Here is a 21,155-nt window from a genome sequence, read left to right as displayed (position 1 = left end):
CCCCAAGTTAAGTTATCAAAAGCTTACAAAACAGACACCGATGTCTCTGCTAGCTTCTACTGCAAAGAAACCAGAGTGCTAGCGAACCGCTCCTCTGTGGAAGTAAAACATAACCAGCCCCATTTATATTCTAGCCTGTGTTTTTACCGCACAGAAAATGCAGCATTCTGTCTTGTGGTTCCATTCTGGTTCATCTTGTTTGGGAGTCAGATAGCAAAGCCCACACCTAACATAACAGTCTCTCCCTGCAAATGACTGACATTGCCTTAGCCAATTCATTCCAACCTTGAACCAATTCACCTGAAGACAGATCTGTCTGAACAGCAAAGACTATATGGAGAAGAACATTAAGGCATTTGTAAACGAGGAGCCAGAATATATCACTCTGAGATACTTCAGTGCTGCTTTGTAATATTTTATTTATTCATTCCACATTTATTGAGGTACAAAATAATACAAAGCAACAATCTAAAGACTTTACCATCTGGCATACGCTGGGAGCCAAAAGAACTGGTGCAGAAAATGAATCCTGTGAGTTCTGGGGAAGGAGGGTTAGCTGTGGATTGGAGCATTTGAGATGTCTTCGTGGCAGAACAGGGATAAAGCTGGGTTCTGATAGGCTGGTGGGAGCTGGTCAGGCGGAATGAGTGGGCAGGGTGCTCCCTACTAGGAGAATGGCTTCCACCAAGGCACTGTGGTAGGAATGGAGGGGTTGGCTGAGCCTCTGGACAGTAAGTACAAGACAGTGTTCAGGAGGCTGGACTCCACAGCCAGTCTGGCCAAGTCAGAGCCTTGGCCACTCGGTAATTTAATAATAACATTGACCAAGTCTCTTAACCTGTTTCCTTAAGTGCAAAATAGGAATAATACTAGTACCTGACTCATGGGGTTATTGCAAGTCTCAAAGAAACAGATAACTAATACATTATAAACACTCAGTCAATATTTGCTATTATTATTTTATCACTGAAGAAGAAATGCACTTATTCCTCCTGTATATATTTATTGAATGTCTACTATATGGAATGCAGAAGAGTAAATGGAGTCAGTTTACAAAATGCTTTGATGGTAGGCCAAGGTCCAGATGTGCTCTGGCCGAAATAAGGGAGTTGTTGGAGGCACTGCTGTCAGGCAGGGGCACAACGAGGGCTGTTTTTAAGGATTAAACTAGTGGTATAGTACATGCAACGTGTCATCTAGCAACTTGTTTTATAAACCTTTTCATGAGGCAGTAGTTAACGTGCAATGAGGATTCCCCTGGCACCAGAAAATACACTTAGACCCCAGTAAGAAATCTGGGGGTCCTTACAAGGAATAGAGACTCTCATCAATGACTGACAGCACCTTGTGACATGTATGGACTGCTAACGTGGCCAGCCACCAGTCTCTGAGGACTTCTGGGTTCCTAAGGGTGGAGGATGAAGGGACAGTTTACCCACAGCTCTCCCATGACTCACATGGTGTGGATGACAGATTGCAATGACAAGTAGCTGATGTCACAGGAAATGTTTCTATCAGCTCTCCAGGGTCATAAAGTATGGGGAAAGCAAGCACGAGGGATGGAGTTCTCAGGGACATTAACTTTGATCTAAGGAGCTAGAGCAGCAGTTCTCAACCTTATGTTTCTGGGCTGATTTACATAATGAAAGAGTTCCTAGCCTAGGAAACACTCCCGTGGGTGCACCAAGGTTACGTGCAATCCCCAGCCAGCTGCCTACACTTCCACCTCCTTCTTCTCTCAACAGTGTGTATGAAAATAAAAGTGTGTTGTAATTAGAGGAGTAACCACTCTAATTTATTCAATAAAGTAAACTATTCATCAATGTTGGTACTTTATCATTACTAAACAATCATTGGGGAAACCTCAGAAAACTGATTTGGATACACCAGGTTATCACTAACATTCTAGTTAAGAATTATATGTCAAAGGTTACTTGAGTCACCTTCTATCATTTCTTCCCACTTATCTACACGCCATTCCTTCCACAGAAATCCTTTCCCTATGCTCCCAGCCAGTAGTTTATTGGGTAAAAGTGTAAGTAATAGAACAGACTTTTAAACTCTGCCCTGTTTGGACACTGCAAGTATAAATCGTGAACATAATTTAAGGTGCCAGGGAAATTCAGAGTTGTGGAATGATTATCAGAACCAGCATAGATGAGAAACTCTGCCCACTGGTGGAAGAGGGGCAGCCCTCCTGGCCTACAGGACAGCCTTGGTCAGTTACTTTCCCTGGATGCAGGGATTAAAGTGCCTTCCTCTTTGAGATGAGGATTTCTAAACCCTCCAGCTCAAGCAAAATCATCTGATTACACTGAGTGAATGCTCGGCCCTAAATATGTGTAACACGGGAGAAGTGAATTCACACTTTCTCTGTCAGTTTCAGTTTCCACATGCCTTTTAGAGAGAGAGCATATTGCCATACTGCATACAAGTCTAGTGTTTAAAAATATGCATTTTCATACAACATGACCCTAATGAAGAAACAGTGACATATTATAATGGAAGAGCACCTGGCTGTGGAGGAGTTAATGAGAAACAGCACATCTATGCTATGCTTTATGGATGGTTTCAAAGGATTTTCAAAGATTATTTTGACTGTGGGTGAAATAACCATACAATTTGTCACACAAATTGGAAAGCTTTTGAGTAAAACAGGAAACTAATGATAATTACATTGAGACAACTGTCCTGGCAAATCAAAATGTCATGTCACCTTGCTATGGCTGAATTTTGTGCCCCCTCAAATCCATATGTTGAAGTCCTAACCCCCAGTAACTCAGAATGTGACTGCATTTGGAAGCAGGGCCTTTACAGAGGTAATTTTACCTTTATTAAATGAGGTCATACAGTGAGCCCTAATCCAGTATGACTGATGACCCTGTAAGAAAAAGAGATTAGGACACAGACATGTGCAGGCACAGAGGATAGACCGTGTGAGGACACAGCAAGAAGATGGTCGTCTGCAAGCCAAGGAGAGAGGCCTCAGAGGACACTGCATTTGCTCACACCTGACATTCTGACCCTGAACTTTTCTAGTCTCCAGAACTGTGACATAATAAAGTGGTTAAGCCACCCAGTCTGTGGTATTTTTGTATGTCAGCCCTACTAACTAGTATACTAACTCGAATGATTTTCATTTAAATATCAGCCTTGAATCTAATCCCCTCGTAATACATGTCTCTGCATAAAAGTAGTAGGTCATGAGGCTGCTTGGTTGAAGAGTTGGCAGATTGTTTGCAGCTTTGCCCTACCTGCCTACCACCGTGCAACGTCCCTCCCGCTTTGTTCAATTGCCCAACAACAGCTAACAGGATGATCCTGAAACAACATTAAGATCAGGTCAGTTCCTGTCTCTGACCCTTGTTTGTTAAGCACATGCTCAGTTGTGCTTAGTCAGATAAATCCCTGAATCTCACATGATTTGTAAGTACCACTGAGTAATACTAACCCGAATGACTCAGAGAGTTACTATACATCAAACATGATCAAAACAGTAATACGCAAACTGCAAAGTGGTCTATGCTGTTAGATATTATTATTTTCTTAAAACGAAGCTTCCTATAGGGAAGGCATTCAAGTAATTGTGTATCTGAATAAAGTGCAGGAGCAAAAGTAATACCAGACATGACATCCACTAGGATCATCAAGAAAAGTAACTCCTGCCTTCACATATCCATTCATTCACTCTCAACTTCATTTTAGTGCTATGAAGTACGTTTACAGACATATGTAAAACCTTTATATCAGTGACAGCTCTTTTACCCAATGATTTCTCTTAAAATATTTCTCTTTAAAATCTACCAGGTATTGACTTCGGTTTTTCAATATGATTAATATCTTTAATTTTAATATGATTCAAATGAAACTCAGAGTAGCAAATGTTTTGTTCTTTTCATATCCACAGCAATTTCTACCATCTTCAAGGTGAGCCTGACCTTGTTTTGCAGTGTTTCCAGTCTACTCATCACTTGACAGGGAAATTATTCCAGCTAAAATCAAGAGCAGGCACTTAACAGCAGTTCTCTACTTGCAGATAATACTCATGTATGCGGTATGCAAGATCTCTGTAATAGCCTAACCATTGGAGCCATAATTTTCTGGCTGTATTTTTATAGCGTGTGGGGACTAAGTACCTGGTAAAGGCTACATTTCCATCATAAATATTGTGTGTGTAAATATGAGTGTGTATTTTAAAATACAGTGTATGGTATGCACCTTTTCTGATAGGAGCTGGTGATTGAGAGTTCTGCAGAAAATACAAAGAGGCTCTCCACATCTCGAATTGGCTGATGATGGTGCATGATGACACTTGTCATTTTGTGGGAAGGCCACATACTAGACAGGTTTCCATTCATGTCCACACCAGACCCCACACTTTCCTTTCACCTTACAGTGAGGAGAACCACTTGTGAATAAGTCAGTTAAATTTTCTTATTTATTTGCTCAATAATATATATATTTGAGTGAGCACTCTGTGCCAGGTACTATTTTAGGTACTGGAGATGTAATAGTGAGTTACATGAAAAGCCTTGCCCATGTGGGCTCCATCCTGGAAGGCAGCGTAGAATGAAGGCACATTGATTTGAATCTTGGTTCACCTCTTCATTAGTGGGTGTGTTGGCTCTAATTATTGATCTCTCTGAACTCCACATTTCTCTTTTGTCGAAATGGAGATGACATCTATCTCACAGTGTGGTCAAAGGGTTGAATAAAATCTAAAGTGCCTGGTATAGGGTGAGCACCGTTCTTTTTTGTAATATCCTGACACATCTCCCTTTTGAGGGTATAATGATTTGAACTGTGTCTTTCCTCAAAAAAAATGTGTTGCAGTCCTAACTTCTAGTACCTCAGAATGCGACCCTATTTGAAGATAGGAACTTTCCAGAAGTCATCAATTTAGAACGAGGTTATTAGGGTGAGCTTTAATCTATTACGACAGGTGTCCTCATAAAAAGATGAAATCTGGACACAGAGACACGCACACAGGGAGTGCTGTCTATGGGAAGATGAAAGCAGAAATTGAGGTCATGCTCTATAAGCCAAGAAATGTCAAAGATGGCCAGCAAACCCCCGGAAGCTAGGGGAGAGGCATGGGAGATTCTCGCTCACAGCCCTCTGAAGGAGCCAATCCTGCTGGCACCTGGATCTCAGACTGTCAGCCTTCAAAACTGAGACAACACACTTTTGTTGTCTGGGGCCCCTAGTGTGTGGTGCTTTGCAACAGCAGCCCTAGCAAACTAACACAAAAGTTTTTCGTTTAGGGACGAGTTTGAAAAGCATTATTTCTTTCATTCTATTTTTTTAAGGATGAGCACGTGACATTCTTCTTAATCACTACAGATACAATGAACCAACTGAAGGTCAAAGAGGTCAGAAGAGTTTATAAATTTTACAGGATAAGTATTACTCTGCAAACACTGCGCTCTGGCTCTCTCTTTGGATATTAAAAGTGAATCAGGAAAGCATATAAAATACCACTGTAAACATTCAATATCATGTAAAGATCTTGAGATCCTGCCTTGAAGGAGATTAGCCTATGAAACACCTGCAGTGAGTGTTCCTGGTGGTATAAGTCTCTTCTGGTGACTTTTACCAACTTCACCAGCTCATCACAGTTATAACTACACTATGAAACAGAGTTCTTTGCAATCAGATTGGCCCTGGGGTTCAAACATTTCCTGCAGGGTCCCATGAAGAAAATTAGATGAATGAATTAATCACTTCTTTTCCACATTTATTAGTAATTTATGTTGGATGAAGTGATAAAATTTGGAAAGCTGGTCATTCTACTACGAGCCATCAACACTGAGTTACCAAGAAAATAGAGAAAATGAGATTTAAATCTGAAAAGGAGATTCCGATTTAATTCATAACCTAATTTATGCAGGAACAACAATTTGCAAATAGTTTGCATTATAGATCCATTCACTTACTTAGTCATCCTTCCATTTACTCAAAAATATTTATTGAGCCCTAACATGGGTAACCTCTGTCTCAAATTTTTTTAATTATTTTTTCAGAATTTAGAATTAAAATAGCTAAACTTTACTGATTGGTGGATGATACGACCTTACACTTATTCCAGTTTAGTAGAAAACACATGAACAAGACAAATGATTTGATAACAAGCCTTTACATCCTATTTATGAGTGTATTTGAAAATTAGAACAATCTCATAATAAATTTTGTTTACGTCTCACTTAGTTCCAGAGAAGAATATAAAGAGACTCGCTTATATATCCAAGTAAAAGTCATTCAGAGGTTTAAAAGAGAATATTGATTTTGGTTTTCGGTTTCTTGAGGACTTCTTTTTGAAGAACTGACAAGCTGTGAAGAAAACTTTATGTTTAAATTGGTATTTTTGTTGTTTTCTGTGTTTTGTTTTCCTGGAAATACTCTTAGCCAATGCGGCATTATCCTTCAGAAGTACAAGCATACAATGTAAATTAATGGATTTCTTTAAACTAACAATGAACCCTCTCCTACTGTATTGTGTTTTCTATAACAGCCTTTAATGGGAAGAAGACATTGTGTTTCTAAAAATCCCTCACAGTAAACCCCCATTTCTTTTATATGTTAAAAAGTATTCAAAACAATATTGTTAAACACGTAAATGTAGGTGAAACAGTCTAAAAATAATTCAGAATGTTTGGATTGAAATTATGAGTCTCTGCCAATAAGGTCAGGTTAAGACAAAAAAGCAATTATCCTCAAATTCTCTCAAGTCAGGGGCCAAGTATCAATGTGCCTCAAGAATCATTCTCAACTTTCAAGCCCATAAGTCTTTTTGATTTTGCTTTAAATCAGTATCCACTGCTGGACCCCGACAGCCCAGAGGTGGAGACGGGCTTAGAGATGTGTTTTCTTGGCCCACACACCCTCCTCCTCTCCCTGCCCCCTCTCCTCCTTCCATTTCCACTGCTGCTGTTCCTGCTGCTGCTTCTCCTTCTTCTTCTTTGTTGGCATCATTATTTTATTTACCTGCTTCAGGCAGAAATATACTCTGCAGTTTCCATTCCCTGAATTACTTATCCCATCTCACTCCTGGATACTTTGGACAGTTAGAAGGGAAAAGCTTAGCGCTGAAGACAAAGACTCTTGGGTCAGATGCCTTAGTTTGCAGCCTTGCTCTACCACCTGTTGGCTGTTTCCACTCACTCTTCATTGCTTCAGTTTCTCCAAGTATAAAATTAGTATAATGGCCCTGGCTTCCATTTCATGTAGTGAGGACTAAGTGCATACTGCTTAAAAATGCCTCAAACATTACCTAGCACATAAAGATGCTCAAGAAATGTTAGCCATTACTGTTGTCCACTCCCTGGAATTTGCATTTACAACCCCTCCTACAATGGACTTTACCTAGAGAGGACATTATCTAGGACAGCTAATACTCAAAAATGTTAACCGTTTTTATGGTCTGGCTTCCAAAAGGATCTAAGTTGTAACTGCTGATCAAGTTTACTTTGTCTAGAGAACTTAAGCGAGCTATGATCTTAAACCCTGAGGTCTCTCAGATTATGTTACTCTACTTTTCTTTCCTTTTGTTCCATTTGCAAAAACTGAGCCATGTTTTAAAAATCACAAAAGGATTAAAGAATGAACTACATGAAAACTGAGTGTGATAATCATACAAAAGTTATAAACAAACATACTTAATAATATGGATACAAATTCTGTGTCACACTTGTTCATAACTATATGTAATTCATATTTATAACCAGAAATCATATTATTTTATACTTTCTTCCCAGAAGGAGGGGAGGTTTTAGTCCCAAACTCTCCTTTCTTCACAATTCTCCTCCCTCTCCCTCCTATTTTCCCCCTTCCCAGGGAATAACCTCACATAGCAAAGTCCAAGAAGGATGCTTGCATAATAATTCATGAATTAGATAATTGTTGGGCTAAAGAAGGCAGTACATACGGGAGAGTGGAGAGGAGAAGGGGCCAAGGCTGGAGTATGAGGTGATAACCTGCATGATTCAGAAGAAACAGACTATAGGTTCAACTGCTGGTTTGTCTACAGAAGGAAATAAAACGTTATTAATTCAACCTGAGATATTGTAAACCCCAGTTTATACACAACTTTGGAATGGAGTGACATCAGCTGTCAGGAAATTATGCAGACAAGGGACCACACAATGAGAGAGGGAGCCACAGAATAGCCAAGGGGCTGGCTCCAGATGCCGATGGACCTCACAGGAGACAGAGTGATGAACCTCCCTCCTGACCTAGAACTTGCAGTTGTGGCAATTGTTGCTGATAAGAATTGAAGACAAAAAGAAAAAGCCACTAAAAATTACTGATTTTGTAAAACTAGTGGCATTAGAAGAAGCACGGGCTTTGGAGCCTAATCACACTATTTGATTCCAGATCTGACAGTTCCTAGCTAGGTGATCTAGGGTAGACTGCTTCATAGCTCAGCTTTAGTTTTGTTATGTGGAAAATGAAATTATTAATACTTACTTCTTGAGGTTGAAATAAAGATAAGGGTAAACATTCCCAGCCCAAAGTAAGGCACAGTCCGTTCTCCTCCTCATCGACAGCTGCCACCCGCTCCTCTGCAAGTGCTTGCAATGCCTCAGGACAACCAGATCCCCGGGTGGAAGCAATGCAGATGTCCAGAGCATGTGAACAGGAGGAAATGACCTCATGAATTGTTTAACTGACGGGTGTGAAGGTTAGCAAAATGTGCTACCCTGAGATATGCTGCTTTGGCATAAAGATTATCTTGAGCTGAAGGCAGACAATTGAGAAGAAGCAGATACAAGAAAGCTTTCTGCCCTTTCCCAATGTGCCAAAACGTAGGACCTAAGTTAGCAAAGATGTCATAGCTTCCCCTCTCTTCGTGGGAAAGGACAGAAGTTAATCACTGGAGACCACTCAAGATTTTTATCATCCGAGGCACTAACCAGAGGAATCTATCTAACAAATCTTGCTAAAACTATCCCTTATCTACCATTAATTGCCATATATATTTGCCTTCTGACAACATGCCACCCCAGGGATTCAGAGCTCTTCTTCGTCTTGTCATTTCTCTACAAAATTGTCGTTCTTTTGTTAAGATGCTGTATGAGTCCAAGTTCTAACCACCGTTTTGTGTTACTCATCTCTGAGTATCCCCGTGTGTATGCACAATGAAAATGTTAATAAATTTGTTTTTCTCTTGTTAATCTTTTTGTCAGTTTAACTTACAGAGCCCCAGTTAACCAGTTAATGAATCTAAGATGGATAGAGAAGGAAAAAAAAATCTACAGGTGAAACTGAAGTTAAAAACAGTGGACTCGATTGAAAAGGAGGGAATACTCCCAAACTCATTCTATGAAGCCACCATAACTGTGATACCAAAACCAGGCAAAGATACTACAAAAAAAAAAAGAGAAAAATAGGCCAATATCACTGATGAACATAGATGCCAAAATCCTCACCAAAATTTTAGCAAATAGAATCCAATAACACATAAAAAAGATTATACAACATGACCAAGTGGGGTTCATCCCAGGGACACAAGGCTGGTTCAACATACGCAAATCAATCAATGTAATACATCACATCAACAAGAGAAAGAACAAAAACCACATGATCATCTCAATCGATGCAGAAAAAGCATTTGATAAAATTCAACACCCATTTATGATAAAAACTCTCACCAAAGTGGGTATAGAGGGGACATATCTCAACATCATAAAAGCTATACATGACAAACCTACAGCTAGCATAGTACTCAACGCTGAAAAACTCAAAAGCTTCCCACTAAAATCTGGGACAAGACAAGGATGCCCACTATCACCACTCCTATTCAACATAGTCCTGGAAGTCCTAGCCACAGCAGTCAGGCAAGAGAGAGAAATAAAAGGGATCCAAATTCGAAAAGAAGAGGTAAAAGTGTCACTATATGCCGATGACATGTTACTATATATAGGAAACCCTAAAAGGTCCACACAAAAACTACTAGAGCTGATCGAAGAATTCAGCAAGGTAGCAGGTTACAAAATTAATGTTCAAAAATCAGTTGCCTTTCTTTACACTAACGATAAATCAACAGAAAAAGAAAGTAAAGAAACAATCCCCTTTAAAATAGCACCCAAAATAATAAAATATCTGGGAATAAATCTAACCAAGGAGGTGAAAGAACTATACACAGAAAACTATAAACCACTGATGAAGGAAATTAAAGAAGACTTTAAAAAATAGAAAGATATCCTATGCTCTTGGATTGGAAGAATCAATATTGTTAAAATGGTAATACTGCCCAAGGCAATCTACAGATTTAATGCAACCCCTATCCAATTACCCAGGACATATTTCACAGAACTAGAACAAATCATAATGAAATTTATATGGAACCATCAAAGACCTAGAATTGCCAAAGCATTACTGAAGAGAAAGAAAAAGGCTGGAGGAATAAGTCTCCCAGACTTCAGACAATACTACAGAGCTGAAGTCATCAACACAGCATGGTATTGGTACCAAAACAGACATATAGACCAATGGAACAGAATAGAGAGCCCAGAAATGAACCCACATACTTTTGGTCAACTCATCTTCGACAAAGGAGGCAAGAATATACAATGGAATAAAAACAGTCTCTTCAGCAAATGGTGTTGGGAAAACTGGACAGCAGCATGTAAAACAATGAAGCTAGAACACTCCCTTACACCATATACAAAATCAACTCAAAATGCATCAAAGACTTAAATATAAGACAAGATACAATAAACCTCCTAGAGGAAAACATAAGCAAAACATTATCTGACATACATCTCAAAAATGTTCTCCTAGAAGAAATAAAAGAATAAACAAATGGGACCTAATGAAACTTACAAGCTTCTGCACAGCAAAGGAAACCATAAGTAAAACAAAAAGACAACCTACGGAATGGGAGAAAATTTTGCAAATGAAACCGACAAAGGCTTGATCTCCTGAATATATAAGCAGCTCATACGACTCAATAACAAGAAAATAAACAACCCAATCCAAAAAGGGGCAGAAGACCTAAACAAGCAATTCTCCAAGGAAGACATACAAATGATCAATAGGCACATGAAAAAATGCTCCATATCACTAATTATCAGAGAAATGCAAATCAAAACTACAATGAGGTATCACCTCACACCAGTCAGAATGGCCGTCATTCAAAAATCCACAAATGACAAATGCTGGAGAGGCTGTGGAGAAAGGGGAACCCTCCTACACTGCTGGTGGGAATGCAGTTTGGTGCAGCCACTATGGAAAACAGTGTGGAGATTCCTCAAAAGACTAGGAATAGACTTACTGTATGACCCAGGAATCCCACTCCTGGGATTGTATCCAGAAGGAACCCTACTTCAGGATGACACCTGCACCCCAATGTTCATAGCAGCACTATTTACAATAGCCAAAACACAGAAATAGCCTAAATGTCCATCAACAGGTGACTGGATAAAGAAGAAGTGGTATATTTTTACAATGGAATACTATTCAGCCATAAAAATCGACAACATAATGCCATTTGCAGCAACATGGATGCTCCTGGAGAATGTCATTCTAAGTGAAGTAAGCCAGAAAGAGAAAGAAAAATATCATATGAGATCGCTCATATGTGGAATCTAAAAAACAAAAACAAACAAACAAACAAAAACAAAGCGTAAATACAGGACAGAAATAGACTCACAGACAGAGAATACAGACTTGTGGTTGCCGGAGGGCGGAGGGTGGGAAGGGATAGACTGGGATTTCAAAATTGTAGAATAGATAAACAAGATTATACTGTATAGCACAGGGAAATATACACGAAATGTTATGGCAGCTCACAGAGAAAAAAATGTGACAATGAGTGTGTATATGTCCATGTATGATTGAAAAATTGTGCTGAACACTGGAATTTGACACAACATTGTAAAATGATTATAAATCAATAAAAAATATTAAAAAAAAACAAACAGTGGACCAGGCTGCTCTTATCCAGCCCTTTATTTGGGTCCCATCTGTTCATGAAACACATCTCAGGGAACAAATAAAATACGTAAGAAAGTGTAAGAAATAGTTCTTATATCTGTCATTCAGCCAGATCTCTAGTTCACCTATTTTATAATGATGACAGTAATAACAACTAATATTTATTGAGCTAAAGTGCTAAACACTTTATACATGAAGTCTCACTGAATCCTCTCAGTTGCTCTTTAAGATAGGTTCTTTTTTTTTTTTATCTTCTTTTTGCAAATGAGGAAACAGAGGCTCAGAGAAGTTAAGTAACTTGTTCCAGACCACACAGCAGTTGGTGAGAACTTGCTCAAGAGTAGTTAGTGAGTGGTGAAGTCATGATTTAGATGCTTGTTCATCTGATTCTATGTTCCCTCCTCTTACCCTCATCCTTCCAGTCCCTCTAATCCTTGGGTGTTGTACTCTGAAGACTGTCCCATGCTTGCAGCCCTCCTTGATCCAATCACTACCAAGTTGGATATGCTTCTCAAGCTGTAGCCCTGAGCCCCTCTCTTGAGCATGATTTCAGGCTTGCTTTCTGGCCCCAGGTCCCCACAACTGTGGATAAAAGATGTTTCTCAAACCTTGCCCTAGCCCTGCGGGGCCTGACCTTTCAGCATAAATGTGTCTACAGTGAACCAGGAGTGCTTGTCCCTCTGCTTTTATCACCAACAGCACTAGCATTAGGAAAATTACCAGGTGCCTACATTTTTCATCTGTAAAATAAAAATCCACAGTATGCTTACAAGTTATATAGCTCTTCTGGAAATGAGAAAATTGAACTTTTCAAATTTTTAGTTGCAAGCTGTGCCGTAAAACATCATTACTGATTTTTTGATATGCACTTTCTGGTCTTTGTAATTCAAAGATGATGGTTTTGACTATCACCACTATCATTCTGAACATCAGGAGCACAAAAGAGAGACCAAAACTTGAGGCAGCTGCATCCCTCACCTGAAGGGTGAGGTAAAATGCTTTCTTTGGGATTTGAAGTGCATACTTAGGAATCGTCTGCACTCCTTTTCCATAGCATTTAGGAATCTGTAAGGTTGTAGCCTAAGGACGTAGGGACAGAGACCCTAAAGGCTGGTACACTAATTTCCAAAATCAGAAAGTAAATACTCAGGGCTCACAAAGTGCTCTCCTGTTAGCTACCATTTTGATTTCAGAGACTAGATACCTGATGAAATGTGAGAGTTTTTGGTTGTGGTGGCTGGGAGGATAAAGTGGGGCTAAGCTTACAGAGCAGCAGTTATTCATCTTTAGACCAAGAAAATGTGAGTCCAATTAGATCTCTGTATCTTAATAACCCTTCTTTTGCAATTCTTGTCAACACTTCATTTAAGTAACATTATAAGTATTGTACCCTCAATTAGACTTTTTATCTTCAAACACATTACACCCACAACCACCATGTTACTTAAAAATAAAATCTTAAAATCATTTATGTATTGATTCTTCTACCTGTCAATGCAGCCAAACAAATAAGTTTATTAAACAGACATTTGTCAACAGCCCAATAAGTGCAAGGTGCTAGGAGTTTAAAACTAAGTGGCATGGTTTCTGGCAAGAGGGATACCCATTAGGAATTTATGAAAGGCAGAATTCTATTATATCATGTGATGAGAGCTATAACAGTGGTGTGTAGAAACTGTTCTGAGAAAAGACATTTGGACAGAGTACTCATACATAGGAGACACCAATAATATGTGTTGGATGCAAGAACACGTATCTGTAGGTCATAGATGGAAGAATCTTAATTAAGATAGAATCTCATTTTAAACTTGAGTTTTTACAATATAAGATATGCATTTCATATGACTGAAACAAATTAATACATGGATAACAAGCAAATACATCTATGTTATGGGAGGGGAAGATGTCAGAAAAATAAAGAAAATCTCAACAACCACAAAAGCAAGTAAATCAAATAAATTAACTGTAATTAAAGATCACATGAGATAAGAACAATTAAAGTCATATAAGGAAAAGGTGGATGATTTCATAGTATGAAGAGCACTATTGGTCAGGGCCATTCATCTTGGGAGGAAAAAAATGCACGCATTGGACCTTGAAGGTGTGCGATTTTTGCAAAGGGCAAAGTCAGGAAAGGACATTGCAAGTGAATGCAAAATAGCACGATAAAGGTAAGAAGGTGGGTAATTATGGGATCTGTCATTTAGGCAGGGGTTCCAGGATGGAAGGGAAAGCTGGAATGCAGGTTTGTGCTGAAGGAGAGAGGAATTTTTCAAGGGTATAGATTCTATAGTGAACAACAGCGACATGTTACAGTGTTTTGGGCCAAGGACTACCATGATTATCTCTAAAGTCTGAAGATGTCAAACAATACTATCTTTATTTTCCAGATTATAATTTTAAAAAATTGAACCTTTCCCATTCCTGAAATAGTTGTTATTTTTATCATCACATTTAGACTGACTGTTCTGAAATGATCTGCAATTCGTTTCCTACTCTATTTTATTCTTTCACCCAATAGCTATTTATTCTGTATCTGTTGTTGTTATTAACCTTGGCAGTGAGTATTTATCTAAAACAACTTCGGAACAGAAATTATTCAGATTAGCAATAATTCAAAGCCTGAGATCTGGATAATGTATTTGTGTCCATTAAGGAAACATTCATATCTCAATTTTAAATAGCTCCTATCCATCTGTCAAACTCAAGAATACTCACATTCTAAAATATCTGAAATTAGAAATGTTAACTTTTATGCAGATTATTCTGTTGTTATTTCTCTCATGGTGACCATTCTGGCTGAGTCTAGACTATAAATAAGTGATTGGCTGGTGTAAAATACCTAACCATGTATATGTTCTTAAAGGCTACTTGAGCATCCTATCATGCATAGACAGTCCTTTGATGTAAGCAATAGATTTGAGGTCTAGGAACTGAATTTTCCACACATATCTGTTAAGAGAAATGTAGCTACTATTATCTTAATGGTTAAGTGTACCCTCAAATATACACGGCTTGAATGCTATTGTTGAATACATTGTGCTCAGTCAGCTAACCCAGGGGCGACAAAAAAGAAACTCTTCCATGGCTGGTTTGGCAGACAAGAAGCCACCTCTTCTGAAACATTGTAAAACACTCTGGCCCACAACCTGCAGGGGATGCTGCACTACAATGAGACTATCATGAATCCTTCCAAATTTCAGCCACTCAAGCAATTGTGTCTACCTCATATGGAAATCTCCCTTGTAGCCTTGTCTTTAGAAGAAGAGCAAAGCCAGAGGGAAAACAAGAAGGGGATCCCCGAGGTTTGAGAGCTCAAGATTCTTGCTTCGGTGCTCGGAGGGCCACGGCCAGGGTAGAAGGGCCAGGGTAGAAGAGCCAGGGCAGTAAGCATGAGAACACAACACGCACTTGGGCGGTGTAGCTCAGGAAAGTGATGACGGCATGCCACATAGCAAGCCCTTGAACTCCGAGACAGCTTTTATCCTAAGATTGAGGAAAATCCCATTTTCGACCCCCAGTACCTCTCTGCTTAACGCTAGGGATGAGGAGGGAGAAAAATCAGCCCCAACTCCACAGTCCCTGGTCTTTATTCAGGGGAAAACGAAGAATCAGAGAGAGAGAGAGAGAGAGATGGTTTCAGTTTACAGTATCTCAACCATATCTCAAATAAACAAACACAAAAACAAAAAACATCTAGCCTTACCTTTGGCCAAGTTACCTGTAAGTAGGCTGGGGAAGTAAATTCATCACCTGGGTCCTTATACCTCTTTTGCCCTGTCTGCACTTTCTATTCCCACTCCCTTCTATCCTACTTTGTATTACTTTGCTTACTTTTTCTTCATCTGCTTTTGTTTTATTCTCTTTGTCAGGGCCTTAGCCAAGCATTCCTCTGCAAGCTAGAGACCCCACAAAATTGGACATACTCATTGCCTTTCAAGAACTCAAAACACGGTGGTGACAAAAGATGGTGGTGATCAAAATCAAGACTGGGTCAGGATACTCATTTCTGGCAAAGTCAGACATTTTATATTCAGAAGCATTTTTTAACTTGGAGAATATTTATCATTTCTAAAAGGTTTTGATAAGAATGTCTCCTGACCAGTGCGGCTGTGTCAAAACCAGACACATAATGGAAATCCATGGCTCCATGGGGAGCCTGCAGTAGTGGAAATGTATCTGTGTAGGAATTCTTATTAAAGGAAGACACAGAAATACATTTTACCTGTCAGGAAATTTTTAAGTCTACATATGCAAAGTCAAGGCTGTTACAAGCCTGTAAAAACAGAGCCTGCTGGGAACATTCACAAGCTGACATCTTCCCATGTCTGCTGCGTTTGATCCAAGATAGAAAAAATGCAAGTGATTCCCCAAAGACTTTCCATACAAATAGGACTGTAGCATTTGTCTGTAACTGGCAGAGATGCTAAAATAAAAATATTTTTAACTCTAAACACTTCCTCTAGGCTGAGATAAAAAATGCTATTTCAAGTTGGTCAGCCTGGGTGTTGGAAAGAAGGTCAGATTTGAATTCAGAAAGATGTGAGTTTGAATCCACGCTCCTTTACTGTCAGTCTGAGACTTTGAAAGGTGCACTTTGGTTGGGGTAGTGATAGCTACTGAGGTGAATGTGATGAATGGAAAAGTATTATTGGAGTGACTTAGAATTTAAGAAATTTTCACTAAAGAAAATATATGATGATTAAACAATACATAAGAATAAAGTTCATATTTGTGGATAAAGTTTATTCTCCTAGTGATATCTAAAATTATGTGTAATTAAGTAAAGCACGTCACATATACATACATAAGAGAAACATGTTCCAAGGAAAAATAGCTAAAATAGGTAAGATGTATACTGTATGCCAGGACCTGTTCTAAATAATTCATACGTTTTAAGGTATCCATTTTTCACTAAGTCCAATTGTTATTTAAATACTGTATTTACTTTACAGTTGTGGTAACTAAGACACAGTAAAGTAAAGTAATTCACCCATCATCGCACAGGGAGTCAGTGCTGTGGCTAAGGAGACTCAGACAGCCTGGTAGTAGAGCCCATGCATTTACTTACGGAACTGTACTTCCTGGACCACTGCCGAACAGTCAACAGTTTTTGTTAGAGAAGAAAGGAGCCCCATACAGTGTCAATTTAACTAAGATCCTTGCCCCGGAGTCTTAAGACGAAAAGAAAAAAAGGAAAGAAAAACTGATATAATACTTCTAGTGTCTGCGAGGTTAGTTGGTAGAACACTGCAGTAGAGTCTGTATGTGCTCCAGATCACACGGGTCAGATAAGAAGAAGAGAGAGTAAATTTGGAGTGGTCAAGAACAGTCTTCATTCATTTGCCCATCCACCCATCCATCCATCCATCCATCCTTTCTGACTATAGTAAAGTGATGCAGAGCAAACTTTTAGAGTTACGTAAACCTCAATTCTAGTTCCAGTTTTATCACTCACTAATTGTGTGATCTTGAGAAAGTAAGATTATCTGATTGAATCTCCCAAAGTCCAAATCTTTTTTATATTTTTCAATGGGATAATATGAGAATTAAATAGCATGATGTTTGTAGACTTCTTCTAAGCACAGTATCTACAATATCAAACTCAATAAATGATGGATATCAACATTAATATTCAGGCTTCCATATGTCAGGCACTGAATTATGTTCTGAAGATATAAATATGGGTAAGACACACATCTTGCTCTCTCTGAGATCCAGTGGTCTAGTAGGGATATGGCATAAGTGTGATAAATATGGAATAGTTAATTCTACCAGGGTTTAGGCAAAAAAGAATCAGGAATAGAAAAATAATGATAATAATTTGTTGAAATTTTCTGAAATACCAGGCACTGAGATAAGTGCTTAGGCCTCTCACTTGCTGTCTCATTTAATTTTCATGATGACCCCGCAAAGTAAGGACTAATGTTATTTCTATTCTAAAATGAAAAAAAAATAAGGTTTAGGGAAATGAAGTTATTTGCCCAGAGTCATATGCTCAGGGACAGAAGAGTGCAGACCTTACCCCAAGTTATCCCTAAAACTGAAAAATGAACAAGGCAGCCTTTAAGCTGTATCTTAAATGATGACCAGGCATTCTTAAGCAGACAGGTAGGAAAAGGTATTCAGGACTCAGAAATCAGTAAGAAAAATGACAAAAGAAAATCAAACCGTGTGATACATTCAGGAACTCTGGGTAATTCAGTATTCATTCAAGGACAACTTACTTAGGGTCCATGATGTGCCAGAGGCTTTTTTAGATATTGGACATATAAACCTGTAAGAGACATAGACTGAAATTCCTACCTGGGTGGAATTTATTCTCTTGGAAAGAGACAACCAAAGTAGCACATACAAACACACACACACACACACACACACACACACACACACACACACACACACACTAAAAAGTCCTTTATAAAGTAAAATACAAAGAAAAGCAGTAAAATATAAAACCTATGTTCTAAGTGCTATTGAGAAAAATGAAGCAGGAAGGAGGTCAGAGTATACTGAGAGTAGGGAAATTTTCTGATTTTAAATAGGCAGGGAAGACTTAGTGAAGTAGATGACCTAAGAATCAAGCTCTGAAGGTGTGGGAGTGAGCCATTCAAGGTATCTCTGGGAAAAGTTTGCCAGGTCGAGGAGACAGCACCTGCAAAAGTCCAACAAGGAAGTGTGACAGGCGTGACTGTGGAACAGACAGGAAGTCACTGGATTTGGCAACATGGAGAACATTGGTGATCTTGATAGGAGCATCTCAAAGAGATTGGTCTGAGCAAAATTCTGATCAGAGAGAGCTTGAAAGAGAGATGGGAGAGAAAAACTAGAGACTATTGAACTTAGGTAAGCATCTTTTTTTGGAGGAAGCAACAAAATAGGACAGAAGTGAGGTGAAGAAAAGCTTTTCCACCTGAACATAGAGAGAAAAAAAAAATGGTGATGAAGCAGAGAAAGGGGAGATTCTAGAGCAAAAATCTTGACTAGTGGGAGGGGCAGGAATCTCAGCCACAAGCTGGCTGGAGTATAAACTGTATGCACATGTATTGATGGAGAGAGGGATGGAGGCCAAATAAGGCAGTTTGGTAGAGATTTGATGAGAGTTTTGTAGGGACCAAATCATGAAGGATTTTCCATGCCAGGCTCAGAGGTTTGGAATTTGTCCTTTTGAAACTGGGGTCTTAAAAAATTTTAGGGATGGGAATGAAATGTTGGAATGAGCTTCAACATGAAGGTGAGACTTGTGCTTTGAGGCATTTATGGAGTTAGAAAAAAATGAGAGGGTAAAGGAAAGAAGATTAAACCAAAAAGTCAACAACAGTGATGACCCAGAATGAGAATGAGTTTGGTGTATGGGAAACTGGTAGAGATCAGGTCCTTCTGGGGAAGGACCAGGAAATAGGAATTATATAAGGAAGGCTCAGAATTAGCTTATTAGGTTCTGACTCTGCCACATACTATCTCTGTAATATTGGGAATTTACCTAATTTCCCTTTATCTAATAACTCTTTATAGAAAAATAGGGGTAATGATACTAGCTCCCCCATAAGGAGAATTACATTAAATAATATGGATAAAGTATCACCCTTGTGCCTGGCACACAGTAAATTTTCACAAAATGTTAGCCATTACTATATGTAGTATCTCAGGAGTTGGGAGAACAGGAGAGACTGGTCCCAGGTTTATGGATTATAATAGAAGGAAATATGACTGAAAGCACCAGGATTTCAGGAGGCTGATTACATTACATAAATCTAAATATTGACCCCTAATATCCAAATTCATAATTTAAAAGGCCAAGGCTTACAGCAGAATTTATGTAGACTAACCCTTGAGATAATACAAAGGTCAGAATAGCTCTAAAAATTAATAATTAGGAGGGTTGAGCTTTGAAAATGAAAGGATATATGACTAGCTCTTAAAACTAAAAAAAAGTGTCATTTAAAATATATACAATGCCTGTCTCCCTGCTGCTGCTAAATTTTCATTTTTTATGAATTCAAATAGGCTAGGAAGAAAATTTAATGCTTCAGAAGAATGTTTGATTGATGGTCATTTCTCTGTAATGAGAATTATTTGAATGTGACAGCCAGCATCAACACATTGAAGAAAGAATGACATACTATGTCATACTGTAGCCTCCTTCGGAAGGGCTCTTCACACTTACCAGAAACCCAAATTACAAACAGAATCTTATCTCACTTATCAAGAATAGATCACTATCTATATGTTTCTTCATTTTATCTTAAAATTACTTTTCTTTAATGTTAACATCTGCTCAATGAATCAAACTGGATAGAGAGTTCTTTTCTAAGTTTTCCAGTTCAGTAGCAACATATTTATTATTTTTCTCTGAGAAGCAGCCTCAGTTATCACTCAGTTCTGTTTTATGCATTAAAGATCACAGCAGGTAGGGTTTTAAAATGTAATCATAAGGTTCTGCTCTGTTTCTGGCTACTCAGTTAATATCTGCAACTAGAAGTAAGAAAATGACACTGATTTGGTTTTAAGATAACAGATTTAACTCTCAGCGTTAAGAATTTTTGTCAAAGGGGATGTTGAATGGTAGTAAATTCATGAAATGTCATTCTTTGATCACAAAAGCTACAAGGAGCATGAACAAAAATAAATCTTAAGAGGCTACCATAGGAGCAACTAGATAGTAGTTTTCAAGCAGGTATCAGGTTTTGTTTTCAGTTCTTATACTGGCTATCCCAAAATGTTAAGGAGTGAATACAACAGCTTTAATCAGCTTACAATAGTCAGATTTCATCCCCAAGCTGACAGGTTCCTGGGTAAAAAGGACACAACTTCTGAAAATGTACTTTGTATGGTTGTGTTGTAAGAATTCAACTGAAATGGATGCAAGCCTACCAGATTATTGGGCATAACATGTAAGTTAAACATAATTTCTCCATTAATTGGTCTTAATGTATCAGACAAAATGGCTCATTAAATAGATTGTATTGAAGAGCAAGTTTCCTAGTGGCAAATGAGTCTATGAGAATATCCTTAAAATACAAGGCTGTGATATAAGAAATTTTTGATGAAATTTATAAAGTAGAGATAGAAAGAGTTGCCAGTTTAATACAACGTGCAATCAAGATGATCTGGGGCACCTACCGAGGTCTGTAAGACGGACATCGAGTGTTTGGTCCTTCTCAGCATCTATTTTCTTTTCTTTTGACAACAGAAGCTGGGTTTCCTTTGGGGAACTG

The sequence above is a fragment of the Vicugna pacos genome, chromosome 2 (genome assembly GCF_048564905.1).
Source record: "Vicugna pacos chromosome 2, VicPac4, whole genome shotgun sequence".
NCBI classification, from domain to species: Eukaryota; Metazoa; Chordata; class Mammalia; order Artiodactyla; family Camelidae; genus Vicugna; species Vicugna pacos.
Note: the sequence above shows the minus strand (reverse complement) of the source record.